The following is a 15,781-nucleotide window of genomic DNA, read 5'->3' on the forward strand; positions in this document are numbered from 1 at the left end:
AAGATTGCCCTCACAGCATCTTTATAATGTACATGACCATTAACTCTTCGTGGGGAAACACCAGTTAATGCCTTAACCAAACCATGCATCTCAGAACACCATTTATTAAACACAGATATAAATTCAGCCTCTTGGAATTCAATAGAAATACAGATTGAATGGGACTCCTAAACACTGCTTTAAATAGATGAAATTCAAACATCTTCACCAATTTTTTTAGGCAAAATCTCTTATTTACTATTTTATATCATTGTCTTTCTTGGTAAGGAAAGGCTGTCTATAGATAACAGCTTAGTGATGGGCAGTTTTAAGAGGCAAATAAAGATGGTGTATGCATTAACTTTTTGGCATAGCTCTTATGAGTTATTATAGTATTCATAGCCTGTCATGACGAAACACCACTATATCATTTCAACCAAACCACCTATTACACATAGATCAGTCAAAATTTTAATAATGTCAAAATATTCTCCATTCTCCAAATTTCACCATGGGCTTCTCTGTTGCCCTGCCTTGACTTACTAAGAGGTTTCTTCTAAAACCCCCTTCACCCTTATGACCACTTTTTCAAATCCTCTTCTTCCTCCAAGGACCATGCAAAATGCTAGGACGATTCCTTTTATCTTCTTATAGCTAATCTTTTTCTCTGGTTCTCAGCAGTTTGTACTGCTACTGGTATTGGACATATATTTCCTCTTTTTATGCTTAGCTCTTAGTATTATTTTAATTCCCATTCCTTAAGCATTTTTCTAAGCTTATCACAGTGCTAAATTTCTGTAGAGGATCTCATTAATATGTAATCTATGCAATGGGGAGTACCTATCTGTCTCTCCTGCATCACACCACCTCGACCCCTCTCTAAGCACTCTTTAATAAAGAAGGGGATTTAATGAAGTTTGCTGCAATAGATGGACTGTACTAAAATTGATTTCAAATTTGTGACTAAATATCTGAGTTGATGGTCTGCAGTCTTTCCAAGTTTCTTTTGCCTTGGCCAATGTCCTGAAGATATCCTGCATAAACCCTTTGCTGTGCTCACTGAAGTTTTTTGCTACTGTTGTTCTAGACACTCTTTTAGCCCTGAGAAACCAGGAGAAATTGATGAAGGATATTCCTCTTCAGACCAAAGATTTATTCCTATTGCAGGAACCATTTTTGGAAAAGCGTCATTCTCTGTTTGATTCCGAGGTTGCAGAGAGGCCATCTCTTGGTTTATATGAACTGAGTTAAAATCACCCCTCTACTTCAGCTCACTTGTGTTGAGCATCTATAATGCATCAAGACTTATGTGAGACCTCATGGGTACAAAGTTAATTGAGACATCTCAGTGGAGTCTAACGGTGAAGACCTATAAAGACATTATTTGAACAAAATCGAATAAATTCTAAAGCCGAAGTATGTACCAGATGCTACCTAAGTTCAAAAAGAGGCATTTGCCCAAAGATGAAGGTTTAAAAACCCAAAGTAATCCCTGTTTCTGGGCTTCCCAGGTGATAAAGAGTCACCTGCCAATACAGGACATATGGGTTCAATCCCTGGGTTCAGAAGATTCTCTGGAGAAGGAAATGACAACCCACTCCAGTATTCTTGCCCCAGAAATCCCATGGACAGAGAAGTCTGATGGGCTACAGTCCATGGAGTCGCAAGAGGGTTGGATACGACTGAGCAACTAAACGACAAACAAAAACAAAAATCCTGGTTTCTACCACCCTTTGACTTCTTGGTTATGTTTATACCTATAATAAAATTAGGAGAATGATGTTTTTGGCTTCTCACATTGCTCCTTGGAAAACTTCTACACTGATAAAACTCAATAATATAGCCCAGTCCTGGGGGTTTGTCTTTAGTAGTTTCTCCAACTGAAGTGGGCAGGGAGCTAATTTTCTTTCAGCTGGAATCAATTTTTTCTACTCAAGTCCATTCACTAGAATTAATCGTTTCGGAAGAAGCTCAATTTTGCTGGAAAATCCAGAAAAGATTTTAGTTACAGCTCCACATAATAAAGCAATTGTGTAATTAATAATACATTTGTCACTCCTTTAGAGAGTGGGAAAAAAAGTAACACATGTATGGCTTTAGTGTAAATCCTGACAGTGGAGATTTTTTTTTCCAGGGAATTATACTATTATACCATAAAAATGTCAAGGCGCAAGTTTACTGTTCCTACTAATATTCTAAAATATTCTCTTCAGCTGACATCTCTGTCAATTAAAATTAAACAAAATTGCATTCTGCCATCCACACTTCAAGGAGGAAGCTTTCAGTTTTATGGCTGTTCTTTGAATTGATTTTTAAGATGGCATCTGTAAAACTTGTCTGAAACAAGATGAGGTGGGATGAATCTAAGGACCAGTCAATGTAAAAAATGTTTTTAAAGATCGTGAATTGACAGCCAGAATAGACTGCACATGTCTCCAGGTTTCTCAACTATTAAAATACATCCAGCAATTCTTTTGAATGGAATGTTTGTCCTGATATAATTCAGTGCCAACATGCTTCTGGCTTGTTTTGGGTTTCCAATATTTTTACAGAGAGTAACATAAACAAGGAAGCTGGTGAGTGTTGCTTCCAGTTACTCAATTCGCACAGATTTGGGAAGAGTCCTCCTCCTGGTGTTTCCCACAGAGCAGCACTGTGAACGTGCTTTCTCACGGGACTGTGGTTCTCTGGGAGGACAGGCAAGAGCCATGTGGACAGTGGATGCTTTTGGCAGGATGAGGCTGCCAATAAAATCTTCAGGGAGATCATCCTCTGTGATAGGAAGAGGAGCAAAATAAAATTACAATTCCCCTAAAAGAAATTGAAGAAGCCATCTTTGGGCTTAGCCCTCTGATTGCCAAACTTTAATGCGAAATGTTTTATGAGTGCATTTAAGGCAAGTATTATTTAATGATCCAGAGTTTCTTAGGGCCAAAGTACCCCCTTCATTCTTGGTTAAGCACCTTTTGGAAGCTCAGTGTTCCTTTTCAGGTCACCTGGTTACCACTTAAGGGAAAGAGATAATATCCTAAGCAGTTTAAAAGGGTTTGTGCCCTTTACAGTAGGTTCAAAATGGTATTCTGGCTTGGCTGCTGTCTTGAGTAATTCATGGAGTTGGGGAGGGTAGAAGGGTGGCTTGGAAGATGGGTATTCTTCATGGGCAGATGCTTTGTCTAGATACATAGGAAACGGTACTCAGGAAAAAGCAATAAGGGTTGAGGGAAACTTTCTTCCTTGCTTTAAACTGAAGAGACAGGACTGTTTAGGAACAGTATTTGGGTGTATTGGGGTCTTGTAAAAAAGGATGGCATCTTTCTCAGTGGTCATGTGTAAGCTTCCATAAATTCTAATTTTAAGGGAGCAGCATCATCATGTTCAACTTTTCTGTTTCTTTCTTTCTTTTTTTTTTTTTTAATGAATTTCCCATTCCTGGCATATAGCAGCACATAGTATAGGCTTCTTAAATATTTTTGAATAAAAGGTCCATCTAGTCAAAGCTATGGTTTTTCCAGTAGTCATGTATGGATGTGAGAGTTGAACTATAAAGAAAGCTGAGCACTAAAGAATTGATGCTTTTGAACTGCAGTGTTGGAGAAGACTCTTGAGAGTCGCTTGGACTGCAAGGAGATCCAACCAGTCCATCCTAAAGGAAATCAGTCCTAAATATTCATTGGAAGGACTGATGCTGAAGCTGAAACTCCAATACTTTGTCCACCTGATGAGAAGAACTGACTCATTGGAAAAGACCTTGATGCTAGGAAAGATTGAAGGCAGGAGGAGAAGGGGATGACAGAGGATGAGATGGTTGGATGGCATCACAGACGTGATGGACTGAGTTTGAGTAGGCTCCGGGAGTCGGTGATGGACAGGGAAGCCTGGCGTGCTGCAGTCTACGGGGTTGCAAAGAGTCGGACATGATTGAATGACTGAGCTAAACTGACTATTTATTTTATAAGTGAATGAATGATCAGATTAGACTCTGTTGCTCCAGTTCCTTAAGTATCTCTGTCACACAGGGCGCTCAGGGCCAGTACACTGAGATGACCCTGAAGGATGGGATGGGGAGGGAGGAGGGAGGGGGTTCAGGATGGGGGACACATGTACATTTATGGCTGATTCTTGTCAATGTATGGCAAAAACCACTACAGTATTGTAAAGTAATTAGCTTCCAGTTAAAATAAATAAATTAATTTACAAACAACAACAACAAAACTCTGTCACAGAAGTAGAGTAAGTGAAAATGCCTCAGGAGAGAATTATGTGGGAGGAAACTACCATACTGGGTCTCCTGGAGACTCATGGAGCCCACACTGGAAGAAAAATCAGGAGAAAGACAGAGGCTGCTTTCAGCACTCCGGGTTTCATTTTCTTTCTTCTCTCTTTCAGTCTTCAACACTCTTGTGTCCTCTCTCTTTATTCTCTAATTCTGTTCTTGTTGGATGAAAGCATTAATCTCTCAGTTGTGTTTGGCTCTTTGTGACCCCATGGACTGTAGCCCACCAGGCTCCTCTGTCCATGGAACTCTCCAGAGAGGAATACTGCAGTCGGTTGCATTCTCTTGTCCTGAGGATTTTCCCAATCCAGGGATCAAACCCAGGTCTCCTGCATTGCAGGTGGATTCTTCACCATCTGAGCCACCAGGGAAGTGCCTTGTTGGGTTAGAGTGTATCTTTAAAGGACATCTACTGCATGTTACAGGTCCAAATTCAGTAGAAAGATGGAGCTCAGGAGAAGGATTGGGATAAAAGATGCCATAGACTATCCACCTCCAAAATTCATATGTTGAAAGTTAATCCCCATTGTCATGGCATTTGGATGTGGCATCTCTGGGAGGTGATTAGGTCTAGATGGTGAGGGTAGAACACTCATGAATGAGATTAGTGCCTTTATAAAAGAGATCTCATTGAGCTTCCTTGCTCCTTCTGCCATGTGAGGATACAATGAGAATATGACCATCCCCAAACCAGGAAGCCAGGTCCTTACCAGATACCAAATCTGCTGGCCCCTTGATCCCAAATTTCTCAGCCTCCAAAATTGTGAGAAATTAATACTTGTTGTTTAAGCCAACCCAGGGCTTCTCTGGTGGCTCAGAGGTAAAGAACCTGCCTGTCAATTCGGGAGATGCAGGTTCTATCCCTGGGTTGGGAAGATCTCCTGGAGAAGGAAATGGTAACCCACTCCAGTATTTTTGCCTGGCAAATCCCATGGACAGAGGAGTTTGGCAGTATACAGTCTATGGGATCGCCAAAGAGTCAGATACAACTTTAGCAACTAAATGACAACAATAAGCCACCCTGACTGTAGCATTTTGGTTATAGCAGCTTGAACCAACTGTGTCCAGACGTGGGCAGGGTAGGCAGTAAGGTCTACTTGAACCAAGTGACTAAGGACCTCTTTGAAGTATTTGAGAACCCACAGTGGAAGTAAAAGGACTGTCTTAGAAAATTCGACATCTGTTCTTAGCCACATTGTGGAGTTGGCCTGAAAGTTTGATTTATAGCATCTTCCTCTGCCTGAGCCTCAATCTGGAAATAATAACAGGCTCATTTTTAACATAAAGGCATGCTACACAAATACCTGGAATATCTTACATGGTAACACAAGGGCTATTTTAGTTGATTATTGACTCATTCCACTTTAAAAAAAAACTGATAAATATTTATTAGGCTCCTACTATATGCAGAGGCACATTTCTAAGCATCCAGATACAGACATGTGGAATGACTAAACCCTTTCTTGTAGAAGTGATATTCCAGTGGGGATTATGGAGAATAAGCAAGATAAATAAATCAGTTGATATCTATGTATGCACACACAAGGTATGTAAGTGTGTAAAGCATATGTGTGTGTGTAAAATGTCCTATATGGTAAAAATATTGGAAGAAAAAACTAAAACAGAGACAGGGATAAAGAATGTGGGAGAATAGGGATGGGAGAGACTGGGGAGGTAGAAATAGTTTCAAAGGGTGTCAGGGGAAGATGCCCTAAAATGGTGCCAACTGAATAAAGACTTGGGGAAGATGAGGAACAAATCCTCCAGATTCCTAGGAGATTCCTTTCAAGTAGAGGGAACAAAAAACAGGAGCATCACTGACATCTAGGAGGAACACCATGAAGGACAATGTGCCTGAACATGAATCAGCAAAGAGAAAAGGAAAGAAAGATGAGACCAGACGGATTAACATTTTGTGAGTCATTGGGAGGTCTCTGGGTCTCACCTGGAGTGAGATGAGAAGCCTCTGAAGTATTCTGAGCAGAAGAGCTTAACAATGTTTGTTTTTTGTTATATTTTTGTTTTTCCAGAGGGCTTTGTGTTGCTTTCTTGAGAAGAGACTGAAGATGGGCCAGAGTAGTGAGTAGGCTCTTGTACTAATCTAGGAAAAGATTTATAATTTGGGAAGAAATATGCTTTGTATTTTCATAAGAGATGATGATATTGATTGGAGAGGTCAGGAAATTGAAGCAGATCCAGGACTAGAACACTAAACTCTCTTCTCTTCTTTGAGCAATTTTATCAAGATCCAATACTTTAGATATCATCTTTACATGAATAACTTTTCAATTAAATCCACAGGCTGTCTTTTCTCTGGGTTCACATCTGTGTATTCTATTGAGATGTCTCAGTGATTAATTTTTTATCAACTTGACATATTTCAGTGGTTGCCCAGGTATTTGGTCAAACGTTACTCTGAGTATTTCTGTGAGGGTGATTTGGATGAGATAAACATTTAAAACTGTGTTTATAGACTGAATAAAGCAGATTGCCCTCCTTAGTGTGAGTGGGCCTCACTTAATCAGTTGAAGATCTGAATAAAACAATTGACTCTCCCTTGGGCAAGAGGGAACTCCTCCTGTCTTTCTACCTTTGAACTGACATATCAGGGTTTTTTCCTTCCTTTGACTTAAACTACAGCATTAGGTCTTCCTGGTCCTCAAGTCTACTGGCCTTGGGTCTAAAACTATACTATTGGTTCTCCTGGATCCCCAGTTTATCCACTCACCATGAAGAGCTTTGAGTGTTGAGCTTTGAGCTTCATAATTGCATGATCAGTTCCTTATAATAACCTATATATGCATATATTCTGTTTCTCTGGAGAACTCTAAAACAAATTTCATCCTGAGTATTTGCAAGCCTTTAACATGAAGCCTGGTGGGCTGCCGTCTATGGGGTCACACAGAGTTGGACATGACTGAAGTGACTTAGCAGCAGCAGCAGCAGCAACATGTATATGTATAATATTAAACTTATATTCTTCACTCCTCACTACTCCATCCATCATTTCAGCCCTCTGCCAGTAACTAATAAATGGATTCACCTTCAATCTGGTTACATAAATCTTAAAGGAGTTATCCTTGGTTTTTCCCTCTCCCTCATCTGCTAAGCCCATCTAAACCATCTGTATATTCAGTTGTTTGATAACCTCAATAGATCTCTTAAATATGGACACTTACATAAATTTCCATTGCCTCACTATAATCTCAGATCAGTTTAGTTCAGTTCAGTCGCTCAGCTGTGTCCGACTCTTTGCAACTCCATGAATCGCCAGCACACCAGGCCTCCCTGTCCATCACCAACTCCCAGAGTTCACTCAGACTCATGTCCATCGAGTCAGTGATGCCATCCAGCCATCTCATCCTCTGTCATCCCCTTCTCCTCCTGCCCCCAATCCCTCCCAGCATCAGAGTCTTTTCCAATGAGTCAACTCTTCGCATGAGGTGGCCAAAGTACTGGAGTTTCAGCTTTGGCATCATTCCTTCCAAACAAATCCCAGGGCTGATCTCCTTCAGAATGGACTGGTTGGATCTTCTTGCAGTCCAAGGGACTCTCAAGAGTCTTCTCCAACACCACAGTTCAGAAGCATCAATTCTTCAGGGCTCAGCCTTCTTCACAGTCCAACTCTCACATCAATACACCACCACAGGAAAAGCCATAAGCTCAACTACCACCATATTTGTTGGACTACTCTGTTTTACCCACCGTCACTTTAGGCTTCTCCACTGTGTACTGATCTGTGAGATTTAGTCTTTCAAAACATACATTTGATTATTCTACTTTATTTGAAAAATCCAGGGTCTTCTTATTGCTCTGAGAATAAGGAATATAATCCCTCACTCAGCTTCCAAGACTCATAATCCCCTTTGCTTGTGACAAGTATATGCTTGTTGTCCCAGACTAATTCTTCTTAGCACCTCCTTTCAATCTCAAATGTATCTAGGTTTGGACAATAAATTAAGGGGTTACTTTTCCATGACCAAGATTAAGGTGAACCAGTTTATATTCTCAACTGATGAGCACCCAGATCATTCTCAGCTACTTAAAGAAATATTTTCTGAACAAGCAGAGCCATCTTGATTGAGACAAAATACAGGTACTAGAAGCTCAGGAGTTATGTTTTCAAAAAAGTTCCCCAGAGAGGAAAGAAGAGGCCATGCGGCCCTTGACCCAGTGAGTAGGGGAAAAAGGAGGTTGGTGACAGAAAGCCATTAATTCATGCACTGTGAGTTTGAATGATGTGTTTTCTTTACACCTTCAAGTAGTTAAGATCAACTGGAAGTCTAAAGCCCAGTTCAGCCTTCCTAGAACAGTTATAAACCATGGAAGTTATCCCAAGCCTCAGGATTTCTTTCAGAAATTCAACCCAGAGGGATAGGGTGATGAGAGAGGTCGGAGGAGGTTTCAGGATTGGTAGGTGAGAGCATATGTATATCTGTGGCCAATTTATGTTGATGTACGGCAAAACCATAACAATATGGTAAAGTAATTATCTTCCAATTAAAATAAATTAATTAATTCAAAAAAAGAAATTCAATGTCTTCTATTACATGAAATCCAAATGTATTTTCATTTCATGGTAAGTTTAAAAAGATGACATGAGTTTCTGTTTTCAGATATGAAAATAGAAAAAACAAAGAACTCTAGATAAATCAACATTATTTGTAATGTTATTGTGTTACTTGAATGTGGGTCTTTTCACATATTTAAATTATTAATTCATCATTTATATTTGAAGATTGCTAAACTTTCAACAATGAAAACAGTGACAGACTTTATTTTCTTGGGGTTCAAAATAACTGCAGATGGTGACTGCAGCCATGAAATTAAAAGACACTTGCTCCTTGGAAGGAAAGCTATGACCAATCTAGATAATGTATTAAAAAACAGAGATATTAGTTTGCCAACAAAGGTCCGTCTAGTCAAAGATATGGCTTTTCCAGTGGTCATGTATGGATGTGATAGTTGGACTATAAAGAAAACTGAGTGCCAAAGAATTGATGATTTTGAACTGTGGTGTTGGAGAAGACTCTTGAGAGTCCCTTGGACTGCAAGGAGATCCAACCAGTCCATCCTAAAGGAAATCAGTCCTGAATAGTCATTGGAAGGACTGATGTTGAAGCTGAAACTCCAAGACTTTGGCCACTTGATGCGAAAAACTGACTCATTAGAAAAGACCCTGATGCTGGGAAAGATTGAAGACAGGAGGAGAAGGGGATGACGGAGGATGAGATGGTTGGACGGCATCACCAACTCGATGGACATGAGTTTGAGCAAGCTCTGGGAGTTAGTGATGGACTCAGAGGCCTGGCGTGCTGCAGTCCATAGGGTTGCAAAGAGTTGGACATGACTGAGCAACTGAACTGTACTGAAACTTTCAGGAAAATGGTAAAGTTTACATGGAGATAGTGCTATATGGAAGTTTCCTTACCTAAAATAAGGAGGTAATATATCTTTTATCTCCTAACATAATTGTGAGGAGTAAAAGAGAACTTGTGAAAATGTATAAGGTGTTCTGTTTCAGTTGATGGACCCTGTATATTCCAAGACTATTGGTTGTCTTTTTTTGAGACAACCTTTGTCTATTTACTGAGTCCCTAAAATATAACAACTATTCCTACACTTGGGCTTTTTAGGTTCAGTGATAAAGAATCTGTCAGCCAATGCAAGAGACACAGAAGACATGAGTTCAATCTCTGGGCTGGCAAAATGCCCGGGAGAAAGGAATGGCAACCCACTCCGGTGTTCTTGCCTGGGAAATCCCATGGACAAAGGAGGCTGGTGGGCTTAAGTCCACAGGGTTCTTAAGTCCACAGGGTTCCAAAGAGTCAGACAAAACTAAGTGACTGTGCACACATGGCACATACATACACTTACTCTTATCTTTATAATTATATGTTTCATGTTTTTATGAAAAATCTACCCACCTAATTATCAACCAAGAATTCAAATGGTGGATATTTAAGAAATAAGGAATGCATATAATATTTAGAGTTCTGAAGTGACAAGCCTTTGCTGCTGCACACAGTCCTCTAAGTCATGTACTCCTCATTCTGAAATGACAACCCTGAACTGTAAATAAAGCATAAATCTCTGAAGAGCTTGTAAGACAGATATGGAGAGAAAGCATATACATATAACCATAAGTAAACATGCAAAATAAATGGACACAACATTGCTTTCTCTATTATTTTCAAATCAATCATTTATGTACATTCTTTATTCAATTTGTCTCTTACATAGACATTTCAATTGGCTTTTCTTATTTCCCCATGTTCCCTAGCCTAATTGATTTTTATTTGCCTCACATTTAGATTTTGTTAATTGCTGTACATATTCTGGAAATGATTTCCTGATATTTTTGTCCATAAGTCTGAATTATTTGATGAACGTCCAATTCTTGATGCTCTGCATATGTTAGGTGTTTATATCAACTTGTTGATATCAGCATGTTTATATCAACTTAAGATCCCTAAAAATTGACTTGGACCATCATGGAATTCTGAAATACGCTTTGAGACAAAGGTATGTCTGTCTAGTTTGTTACTGTGAAGACAGATCCCCAGAGGGGTCTGGCCTGACCCCTGAATGTTTTCCTTCCTTGCTGGAGGAGGACATGCTTGGTCCACTTCTGTGCCTGCCCCCGCTGTTCACTATCTAATTGTTTATTATGTTTCCCAGGCAGACCTCTATGATAAATAATGAAGATTTGCTTTACATGTAGATATTTATATTTTATAAATGGAGCCCAGGTTTCCCAGCTCACACCGTCCTGGAGGGGATATAACCAAATGGGTGAGGGTAACAATAAGGACAACTACAAAAGCCTCCCACAAGCAGCAGGACTGTGTTTCTGATCCCGAATGTAAGCACTTGCCTGCTTCCGGCAGAGGCCTAGCCAACATCAACATCCTTAACCACTGTGACCTAAGTCCTTTTTTCTTTTACAAGTTAGTTCTACTCTTTCTTCTGCCATTTCTAGTGGCCTCTTTTTCCTCAAGAGTCTCCATTTTTCACTCTCCAACGTTCTGCCATATTGGTTCCTGGTTTGTCCTGAATATGGTTGAATCTAGGGTTTGTCATAGCTTCATGGTAACGTTCTCTCCATCACAATTTGTTTTCTTTTTTCATGTCCTTGGTCACCCACGTCGCCACCACCGTTATGGTAAGGAAAAGTGCTAACCAAAATTATAACCACACTACTAGGCAAAAAAATTAGGAACCTCGCCTTGGTTTCTTTACAGCAGATTTATTTGACTATTTTTTCAGTTGACGCCACCACTTTCCCCCAGAACTTGGCAGAATCTGTTAGAAAGACAGGGCAGAAGAAAACATGGGCATCAGTGAAGAATTGACAATCAGATCTACCCATCCGCACCTACATTTGAGCATCCTGATTCCAGCTGGAGTGTCTCTTCTCTTTCTTTTCTCAAGTATGCGGCTTCTCCATCCAGTCTAGTTTTAGGAGAGGTCACTGGCATGTCACCTGAGAGGTATTGTTCTAGGGAACTGCTGATGATGTTAATGTATGCGGTCACTTTAAGTAATTTAGAGTATTGGGTCTAGACCCATGGGTCATAATGCATGGCACTGATGCTAGGTAAGCTCTCCAGAGGCTCCCTCAAATTTTTATTGATTTGTCAAGGTTTTCTTTATTATAACTATATATTTATCTGCATTAGCTGGTATAAAGGCTAAACTTTGATGATAAAGAGACGCAAAACTACTCAAAGATAAAAATTAGTATCTTTCACAGAGTATTTCAGAGAAAGGCAGGAAGTCTGGGTGTGTGCTGGGTGATTCTGCTACATGAGGTTGAAGAATTCCAGCTTCCTCCAGGGTAATAAATATAGCTGCTCAGCTGTTGCTTAATTCAATGCCCTTAACTGTGTGGTCAAACCTGGCTCACAAGTTCCATGACCTCGTTATTAATCCAATCCATAGGAAGGAGGGAAGGAGGAATGTGAAGCAGTAGAGGCCAGGGAAGGAAAGAAGGTATTTTCCTTATGATAGTTTGCTTTCATCCCTTTGGCAAGAAATGCACATGTCTACACAAGGTCCGAGTAAGTCTGAGAAATGTTGCTTTTACATAGGTGGCCATTTGCTACCCAAAACCCAATGCAGGGTGGATCATATCAGTGAAGAAAGAACGTCAAAAGAGTGACTGGGTAACAGTTAGCAGCCTTCTTCACAATACTGTATGGAGATGCCTCTTGGGTGAACTACTAAGCTGAACAGCTCATGTGATGTGAGATGCAGTGGGCACAACTGCCTTGAGTTATAGGTGATGCCTCAGGCTACTATTAGAACTTGGTTGGCAGAATCCCTGAGTATGTCAGGCTGTAACTGAACACAAGTTTAGTCACTTACCACTCAACAGCCAATAGATAGAGGGGAAGAAAAGTACTTTATTCAGAAAAACCTGCCAATCTGGGGAGATGGTGGACTTATGTACAGAGACAAATTCTAGAGATTCTGCTCAGTCTTGACAATTTCTAAAGGTGAAAAGGTGAAACAATCTCAGTCAATCATCAAGGCAGGCATTCAGAAAATTCCATCAACTGAGGAGCCTGGTAGGCTACAGTCCATGGGGTCCCAAAGTCAGACCTGACTGAGTGACTTCACTTTCACTTTTCAGATTCTTTGTCATCTTTCCACTGCATGCAGATCTGATGACTTCTCCCCTTCTTCCTTGGAATGTTGTCTTGCTCACATGGTCCATCTGCAATTGGATGTTCTTTTGCCTGTGTGGTCCACCTGGAAATTTACTAAGGGGAAACTACAGGTAGAGGGTCAGTCATTCTTGACTTAATTCTTCAATCTTACTCCTTCTAATCTAATAAAGGAATCAGCAGGGAAGGTAATGTGTATATATTTAGTAAAGCAGGAATCAGGAGCAAAATTAAATGTAACCTAATGATCTCATCGGAGAAGGCAATGGCAACCCACTTCAGCACTCTTGCCTGGAAAATCCCATGGACAGAGGAGCCTGGTAGGCTGCAGTCCATGGGGTCACGAAGAGTCGGACACAACTGAGCGACTTCACTTTCACTTTTCACTTTCATGCATTTGAGAAGAAAATGGCAACCCACTCCAGTGTTCTTGCCTGGAGAATCCCAAGGACGGGGGAGCCTGGTGGGCTGCCGTCTATGGGGTTGCAGAGTCGGACACTACTGAAGTGACTTAGCAGCAGCAGCAGCAGCAGCAATGATCTCATATTTATGATTAAAGTCTAAAAAAAAACAGGGATGATCAAACAGAAAAGAGGCAAAGGGGCTGCTTACAGAGCCAAAGTGACCTACTGGATCAGCCAAATAGATGTTGTGGAGGAAAAAAACAAGTAACCAGAGGGATAATGGTAGATGCTTCATAGATGTCTTTAGGCTCTCTCAAGGTTGTTTGAGTCTTCTCATTTCCTTTCCATTTGTTGTGAGAAGTTCTAGAATTCCAAACACTGCTGAGGACACAAAAACATTGTCAATGACTAGTGTCAAAAGTGAGGCAGGGGGCCAAACCCTATGGCTCCAATAATGAACAGGATAGACAAAACGACTCCCCCCAAGCCACAGAGGGGGAGAAAAGAAAATAATTACAAGCCATTAAATGATTGCAAATGTGTGAAAGGCTGTGAAGATGTCCAGGCTGCTAATAATGTGTGTGTCACAAGTAATCTAATCTAGCCTGGGGTCGTGAAAGGCCTTTCCAAGGAAGTGATGCTTCAGCTCAGTCTGCAGGATGGGTAAGAATTAGTGGGGCTAACAAGAAAAAGGGTAAGGGGTGAAATAGCATATGCAAACTCAAGAGGGTAAGCTGGGAAACAGATTTTTTTTAAAATCTCAGGTTTCTCATCTATTAAATGGGGATAAACATGCCTCCTTCTAAAGACTCTTGTTAGGCTTGAGTTAAATAATTCAGATAAAGATTTAATAACAAGCCTGGAAAGAGATAAAGGGCAAAAATTGGTAGCTTTCAGCTGACTGTGGCTCAGATCATGAACTCTTTATTGCCAAATTCAGACTTAAATTGAAGAAAGTAGGGAAAACCACTAGACCATTCAGGTATGACCTAAATCAAATCCCTTATGATTATACAGTGGAAGTGAGAAATAGATTTAAGGGCCTAGATCTGATAGATAGAGTGCCTGATGAACTATGGACTGAGGATCGTGACATTGTACAGGAGACAGGGATCAAGACCATCCCCATGGAAAAGAAATGCAAAAAAGCAAAATGGCTGTCTGGGGAGGCCTTACAAATAGCTGTGAAAAGAAGAGAAGTGAAAAGCAAAGGAGAAAAGGAAAGATATAAGCATCTGAATGCAGAGTTCCAAAGAATAGGAAGAAGAGATAAGAAAGCCTTCTTCAGCGATCAATGCAAAGAAATAGAGGAAAACAACAGAATGGGAAAGACTAGAGATCTCTTCAAGAAAATTAGAGATACCAAGGGAACATTTCATGCAAAGATGGGCACAATAAAGGACAGAAATGGTATGGACCTAACAGAAGTAGAAGATATTAAGAAGAGATGGCAAGAATACACAAAAGAACTGTACAAAAAAGATCTTCATGACCCAGATAATCACGATGGTGTGATCACTGACCTAGAGCCAGACATCCTGGAATGTGAAGTCAAGTGGGCCTTAGAAAGCATCACTACGAACAAAGTTAGTGGAGGTGATGGAATTCCAGTTGAGCTATTTCAAATCCTGAAAGATGATGCTATGAAAGTGCTGCACTCAATATGCCAGCAAATTTGGTAAACTCAGCAGTGGCCAGAGAACTGAAAAAGGTCAGTTTTCATTCCAATCCTGAAAATGAAGATCATGGCATCTGGTCCCATCACTTCATGGGAAATAGATGGGGAAATAGTGAAAACAGTGTCAGACTTTATTTTTGGGGGCTCCAAAATCACTGCAGATGGTGATTGCAGCCATGAAATCAAAAGACACTTACTTCTTGGAAGGAAAGTTATGACCAACCTAGATAGCATATTAAAAAGCAGAGACATTACTTTGCCAACGAAGGTCCGTCTTGTCAAGGCTATGGTTTTTCCAGTTGTCATGTATGGATGTGAGAGTTGAACTGTGAAGAAGGCTGAGCACCAAAGAATTGATGCTTTTGAACTGTGGTGTTGGAAAAGACTCTTGAGAGTCCCTTGGACTGCAAGGAGATCCAACCAGTTCATTCTGAAGGAGATCAGCCCTGGGATTTCTTTGGAAGGAATGATGCTAAAGCTGAAACTCCAGTACTTTGGCCACCTCATGCGAAGAGTTGACTCATTGGAAAAGACTCTGATGCTGGGAGGGATTGGGGGCAGGAGGAGAAGGGGACGACAGAGGATGAGATGGCTGGATGGCATCACTGACTTGATGGACGTGAGTCTGAGTGAAGTCCTGGAGTTGGTGATGGACAGGGAGGCTTGGCGTGCTGCAATTCCTGGGGTCGCAAAGAATCGGACATGACTGAGTGACTGAACTGAACTGAACTGAATTGTTATATTAGCATTAACATTAATTCTACTCACCTAGGAA

The sequence above is a fragment of the Bos indicus genome, chromosome 21 (genome assembly GCF_029378745.1).
Source record: "Bos indicus isolate NIAB-ARS_2022 breed Sahiwal x Tharparkar chromosome 21, NIAB-ARS_B.indTharparkar_mat_pri_1.0, whole genome shotgun sequence".
In the NCBI taxonomy this organism is placed as follows: Eukaryota; Metazoa; Chordata; class Mammalia; order Artiodactyla; family Bovidae; genus Bos; species Bos indicus.